The sequence below is a fragment of the Chiloscyllium punctatum genome, chromosome 15, assembly GCF_047496795.1.
Source record: "Chiloscyllium punctatum isolate Juve2018m chromosome 15, sChiPun1.3, whole genome shotgun sequence".
NCBI lineage: Eukaryota > Metazoa > Chordata > Chondrichthyes > Orectolobiformes > Hemiscylliidae > Chiloscyllium > Chiloscyllium punctatum.
The window spans coordinates 60413288-60420001 of record NC_092753.1 but is presented as its reverse complement, the minus strand read 5'-3'; the positions used below and the strand labels follow the sequence as shown (position 1 = coordinate 60420001).

Sequence of the window (6714 nt, the reverse complement as noted above, 5' to 3'; positions counted from 1 at the left end):
AGGGTTTTGTATAACTCCAGCATGACGTCTGCATCCTTGTACTACAGTCCTCTAGATGTAAAGGCCAAAATTTCTTTCGCCTTCTTGCTTATTTTCTGGACCTGTTTGTGATATTTTGAGAGGCAGCAATCAGGAGTAGACAGGGTGCAGTTGGGTCAGTTTAAAAGAGCATTTGTGTGGCCATCAGGTCAGATTGAGGGTAGCCAAGTTTTAGTTGAGTAGAGTGTATGACAATCAGGGAGTGACGTGGGGGGGGGGGCGGGGGGGGGAGTCATTTGGGGAGTTATACAGATGTTAGGCCAGGTTTAAATTACTTTGCAGGAAACTATCCATGGACGTACTGTACTGCAGAACTGACCAAATTATCAGCCCTAGTTTGGATTCTGAGACATTTGTAGAGGGTCCTGTGAAGCAGGGAAATTGTCAAAGATTAAATTTTCCAGGCAATTCCCACATAGATCAGGATTCCAGAGAGTTACTGTTTTCTCATTTTTTTGTTTTTTTTAATTTTTGATATTTTTCTTTTTCTTCCTTTAAGGTTGTGTGTATTTTAGTCAATACTGATATCTACAAATAAATATTAGTGCCTTATTACTATTTTTCCAGTAAGTGTTACCATCCAACTATGTAGTAGAACTGTGAATGGATGCATTTAAATTAGTTACAGTAAATGACAAGAGAGAATAATTTTAGCTTTTATCACTGGATAGAAAATGGGTGACAGTGAACAGGCTTTCCGATTTCAAAACTAGCTGACTTCCTTTTCCAGAAACAATCCTTAGAGGCTGACTTCAGGTCTTATATTTTCACACAAGTACAAATGATTTCTCAATCCTGCAGCTCTGCTAAGAAGCATAGTTCTTGGCTTCTTCTGAAAAAGGGTCATTTTCTATTTCACTTCCAATTCTTATAACTCTGTTAAATGTGCTCGATGCACAGAATATACACTCAGTTCCAGCTGGTCAAAGTATTTTGCAAGATTCACCCAGTCATTTCCTTTCTTCATGGTTCCTTTATTTTGCATTTCAAGAGCACTCCAGCAAAAGAGGGTCTGACTTTCTCAGTACTGCGCTCCAACAACAGAGACTGAAAATCATTTTGCACCAAGCTGAATACACAAACCCAGATGAAAAGTGAACTTCCGGTATCATAACAAAAATTCTAAACATTGACTCTCTGAAGTACAGAATGTGATTCACCTCTGTTGCTCTCCAACTAACAATGTAAAGAATAGTGTGTCAAAGTTTCCCACCAGTAATCTTTCAGATCTTTCACAATATGTTGTGCAACTGCTTAGATTTCAGCTGAGATATGCTGTTTTATTGAGGTAATTTTCTGATTCCAATATTGCACTTTGATGCTCTCAGTTACAACTCCTGAAACATTTAAGGCTGAGTAAAAGCCTCCTTTTGAGATCTACAGATACAGTGGCAGTGTTGTCACCTCTGAAACAAAAGCTCCAGGTTTGAATTCCAGTCGTTGACTTGATGACTGTGGTGCATTTACAGCATGGACAAACAAGGTGACCAACGTATATATACCCTTCCAAATATATTCTGTTATGGACCAGACCAGACACCTCTAAACTAACAAGGAGATAGCCTATATCCTAACTTTTATATTTATTCAAAGGCAAGTGTAAGGAGTTGTGTTCAAGATGTAATTTGATTGGTCCATCACTAGCTTTAAGAAAAATATGTTTTATTCTTACGACACAGTGAAAGTATAAGTGAAAAGAACTGGCATAACTTTAATTCTATTGAAATACTTAACAAGGTAATATATGATGTAACCACTAATCATTAACTGTTCCAATGTAGGCAGTATCCCATAAACACCCCTAGGCATGTCAATTTAGCAAAACAGGTGTATTCTCACGTGCTGTCTATCTACAGTCCAGCCTTGTAAGAAGAAGCCTCACCATCCAAGACTTCACTTGACAACCAGGAACCCAGTCTGTTAGCTCATCAGCAATCTTCAACCAAATGGAAGCCAAATCAAAAGTCTTCCTGGGTCTGTGTGAGTCCTGCCCCCATCCATTCATGATCCTTTTGTCTCATTTTTAGAAGTATACCTAGGGAGAACTCAAATGCTGTTTATCAACTGCTTGTTCGAAGCTGACATTCTGGCACCGCTGTAGTAACCACCCCATACCCCTGCAACAGAAACAGCACAGAACGTGTCTCTCTTAAACCCATTAGATACAACCTGATGACACAGCGGTAAGAGAAAGAGATGTTCCGGCTCAGCTTTTCTGCAGGAGGCAATGGCAAATGTCTGCAGTATTACAATGCATTTCATAGGCATGGAGCAATCAATAGATCTCTATGGTCGACACCCCTGGGTGGCACGGTGGCTGAGTGGTTAGCACTGCTGCCTCACAGCGCCAGGGACCGGCATTCAATTCCACCTTTGGGCGACTGTCTCGTGGAGTTTGCATATTCTCCCCATGTCTGCATGGGTTTCCTCTGGGTGCTCTGGTTTCCTCCCACAGTTCAAAGATGTCCAGGTTTGGTGGATTGGCCGTGGGAAATGCAGGGTCCCACAGATAGGGTGAGTCTGGGTGGGATGCTCTTCAGAGAGTCAGTGTGGACTTGTTGGGCTGGTTGGCCTGTTTTCACACTGGAGGGCAGGAGAAAGGACAGACTGACAAAACCCAAAATGACAGTCCTACAAATTCTTGCTAATGTTAATGAATGCAGCAGTTTGAAAAGAGACATACAGTCATGGATTATTACAGCCTGTAAAGAAGTGTTTGGACCCATCAAGCACCTATCTACTCTAATCCCATTTTCCAGCACGTAGCCCATAGTGTTGTATGTTATTGCAATTCATGTGTTCATCTAAATACGCCTTTATGTTGTGATGGTCTCCACCTCTATCACCCTTTTAGACAGTCAGTTCCAGATAATCACAGCCCTCTGGATGAAACAAATCCTCCTTAAATCCCCTCTAAACCTCCTACGTTTTACCTTAATATTATGCCCCCTGGCAACTGGGATAAGTTCATTCTCAATGACAGAATCTATGCTACTCAATTTTGTGCTCCTCAGTCAGGTCCTCCCTCAGCTTTCTCTGCTCTGCCTACGTAGTCTCTCTTTGTAGCTGCAGCCCAGGGAACACCACCAGTCCCGTGACCATGCATCCCTCGGCCCATGGCTCCAGCGGTTATGGGAGTGATGGTGGCGGAGGCCTGTAAGTGAGACCCAGAGCTCATTACAGAGGCCCCAGCTGATTTCAAGCAGTGTTCGGGGGAGCAGCGGAAGAACAACAAGGAGAGAGAAAGATGCATCTATTGCAGTAAAGTCTTGCACTTTATTCAGTGCTTCAAGATGGCACCAAAGTATGGCGACACTTTGCATATAAAATACAAAAACAATTCTTTTCACTGTATTTTTGTATACATATAAATCTGATTGACAATAATTCTAAAAGATAACACTCTGGTGAATCTCATCTGTAGCATCTCCAGTGCACTCACATCCCTCCTGTCGTGTGGTTACCAGAGGTCTCACAGAACTCTGACAGTGGTCTAACTAATGTTATATACAGCTTCATCATAAACTCCTAGTTCTTGTATTCTGTCCCTCAGCTAAGAAAGTGAAGTATCTTGTTTCCTTTAAGGATCTATATACAAGCCCACCATGGTCCCACTGATCCTCAGTATTTCCCAGGGTCCTACCACTCATCAGTACTCCCTTGACTTTTAGTCCTCCCAAAATGCATTGCTTCACACTTTTCAGGATTAAACTTTAGCTGCTATTTCACTAGCCCATTTATATCATCATTCAGTGTAAAGCTTTCCTCCTCCTATTTAGCACACCACCAATTTTTGTTTCATCTATGAAATTAAATTTGTTAAATACGATCTGCCCTTGATAAAGCAATGTTGACTATTCTCAACTAATGCTTGTCTCTCCAAGTGGAGATAAATTTTGTTTCTCAGAAGTTTTTTCCAAATGCTTCCCTATCATTAACGTTAAACTCACGGGTCTATAATTCCTTGGTTTATCATTACCATCCTTATTGAAGGAGAGCACCACTTTAGCTACTTTCTAATCCTCTGGCACCGCTCCTGTGTCCATAGACAATTTAAATACTAATGTCAAGGTGCTTGCAATCTCCTCTCTGGCTTCCCACAATGACCTGGGATACATCTCTTCTGGGCCAAGGAACTTTTTAGCATTTTGGCCCCCTCTAAAACTGCTAATACCTCTCCTTTCTCAATGTTATTTTGTTCAAATATATTAGACCTCTCCCTGATTTGCTACCTTCTTGATTGTGAATACAGATCCAACGTAATCATTTAGAACTTCACCTACATCTCCCATCTCCGCAGAAAGAATGCGACTTTGATCCATAATGGGTTCAACTCTATCCTTTGTTATCTTTTGCTTAATGCAGTTAGAAAATACCTTTGGATTACTCTGTATTGTATGTGCCAGACTTTCTTTGCTCTCTTATTTACCCCCTTTTCACTCTCTTAATTTATTTTGAAACTTAACCACTGCAGTTTCTATATGCCCTGGGCTTCTCCTGATTGAGCTGTCAATATTTACTATAAGATGCCTTTTTATTCTTTATTTAATCCTGTACATTTTTGATTACTTCATTGGCCATTTTCCTTGTGTCTTGTTTAAGTTAGTGAGACCTGCAGAGTAAAGCATCTCAAATGGGAAGTTCATTTTGGCCTAGTTTCAGACCTCAAATAGATGCTACACCATGAACTAGGCACCATAAGCAGGTGGCCTGAGACAAGCCCAATGTTATTGCTTGCAACAGGCAGTTAGTACCTGAAAGGGTTAACTGATATTATGATGTGGAGGGGCTAGTGTTGGACAGAGGTGAACAAGGTTAAAATTGCACAACGCCAGCTTATAGTCCAACAGGTTTATTTGGAAGCACTAGCTTTCGGAGCTCTGCTCTTTCATGAGGTAGCTGTGGAGCAGGACCATAAGACACAGAATTTAGAGCAAAAGATTATAGCATCATGCAACTGAAAGCTAGTGCTTCCAACTAAACCTGCTGGACTATAACCTGGTGTTGTGTGATTTGTAACTTTGATATTATGAGTTAATCTCAGCTAATCAAGATATAATGCATGTTCCTAAGAGGCTCTAACAAGTGTTGTGTTTATGCGCAAGTGTTCTGATTGTTGTTTAGATATCTGTTGTGTACTAGAATACTTCAGTAACAGTAATGTGTACTTGCTCTGAAATCTGACCTGAAATCCTACCAAAGAATTTCAGGTATCTTAGATACAGCTGCAAAGTAGTTAACTTATGTACCACATAGCAAACCTATTTTTTTCCCAGGACAAAGTCAATCTTCTGCCAACTGTGAAGGTGTCCTTCCTTATTTTGTATCAGTAACTTAAGAATCTGCTCAAGGCATCCCAGATGGACCTGATGGATGTCAACAGCAGATACTATGCTGACAGAGCTGTTATCTGAAAATATAGTTGGCTGACAGTAGTGAGGATCTCGTATATCATCTTTGACATTCACACTTGCACAGGCAACTCGACTGTTTAAATTGGATCAATTCACATCTCACGGAACAGCCCAAAGCACATCTGAAGAGTGAGGACTAAATGGGCAAAAGGAATTAGGAGAAATTGTGGTGTCAAAGTCACTCCTGCACTTCCTGCATAGACGGGGTCAAAAATCACACAATTGCAGGTTATAGTCCAAAAAGTGTATTAGTAACCAGACTATAACCTGGTGTCATGTGATCTTTGACTCTGTATACCCCAGTCCAACATTGGCCCCTCCACATCATGCATAGACAGGAACAAGCATTGAAGTTTTGCTGTTTGTCACTGATTTAGTTATAGCTATTTCCTAAGAATCCTAAACAGAGCAGACACTATTCTATTTAGTTTTGGCACACGGTATCATTTTCTTTCAGTCACTCATGGGACATGGACATTATTGACTGGGCCAGCATTTAGTAATTAAATGCTAAATAGCTGCACGAGTTTTAAGTGACTGCCTGCAAAACACCTGAAAAATAGTCCAAGTCAACCTTGGGTCAGACGATAGTCAGACTTATTTTGGGAAGAAGATAATCATCTCTGGCTAGTGGTATATTCAGAGAAGACAGACAAATCATACCTGCTGAATCCATGGAAATTTTTTCAAGCACTGCAGGAGCATGCTCTTTGCAGACGTCATAAACCACAGATTTAACAGATAACAGACGGTGCTGTTAATTGCTGCACTTTGTAGATACATTGTTAGTTGTCACAGCATTTGTTGCACACATTCAATCTTGGAATGAAAAAGGCTAAGAAACAACTATTGGTTTTTGTTCTGGAAAATGTACCTACAGGCATCATTGGTAAGTAGTTTACTAGTTTTCGTCAAGTATAAAATTACAAATGAAGTAATTAATGATAATTATGCCAAATCTATCCATTGCTTTATAAATATGTTCAAGATGCCTATGATCTCATAATTGGACCTTCTTTTGCAAGTAAGAAGTAAAGGGTTGTACCAAGTCAAATAAAAATTCTTCGGCCAAAAGATTCTTGTGGAAATATAGAATAATTGGTTCCATGTCTTAATACATTGAGGCTTTTATGTTTCCTTTAAACTGCAAAGTAAAGAGGTAATGTCTCACTATAAAGATCATTAATTCGATTTCATTCAGAATAGTGCCCAGTTTTGCAAGACTTCCTTAAGGAAATATTTTAAGGATACATAGAAGCCC

The 6714-nt window shown here is 40.1% G+C and overlaps 1 protein-coding gene across 1 annotated transcript in view; it reads left to right on the top strand.

Moving 5' to 3' along the window:
- Positions 1–6262: 6262 nt before the first annotated feature.
- The window catches only part of LOC140486297 (kelch-like protein 13), a 77428-nt gene continuing 76976 nt past the window's right edge, over positions 6263–6714 (top strand). The window contains exon 1 of the mRNA XM_072585243.1: positions 6263–6342. The gene's annotated coding sequence lies outside the window, so the exon portion shown is untranslated. The remainder of the gene's footprint in view (positions 6343–6714) is intronic.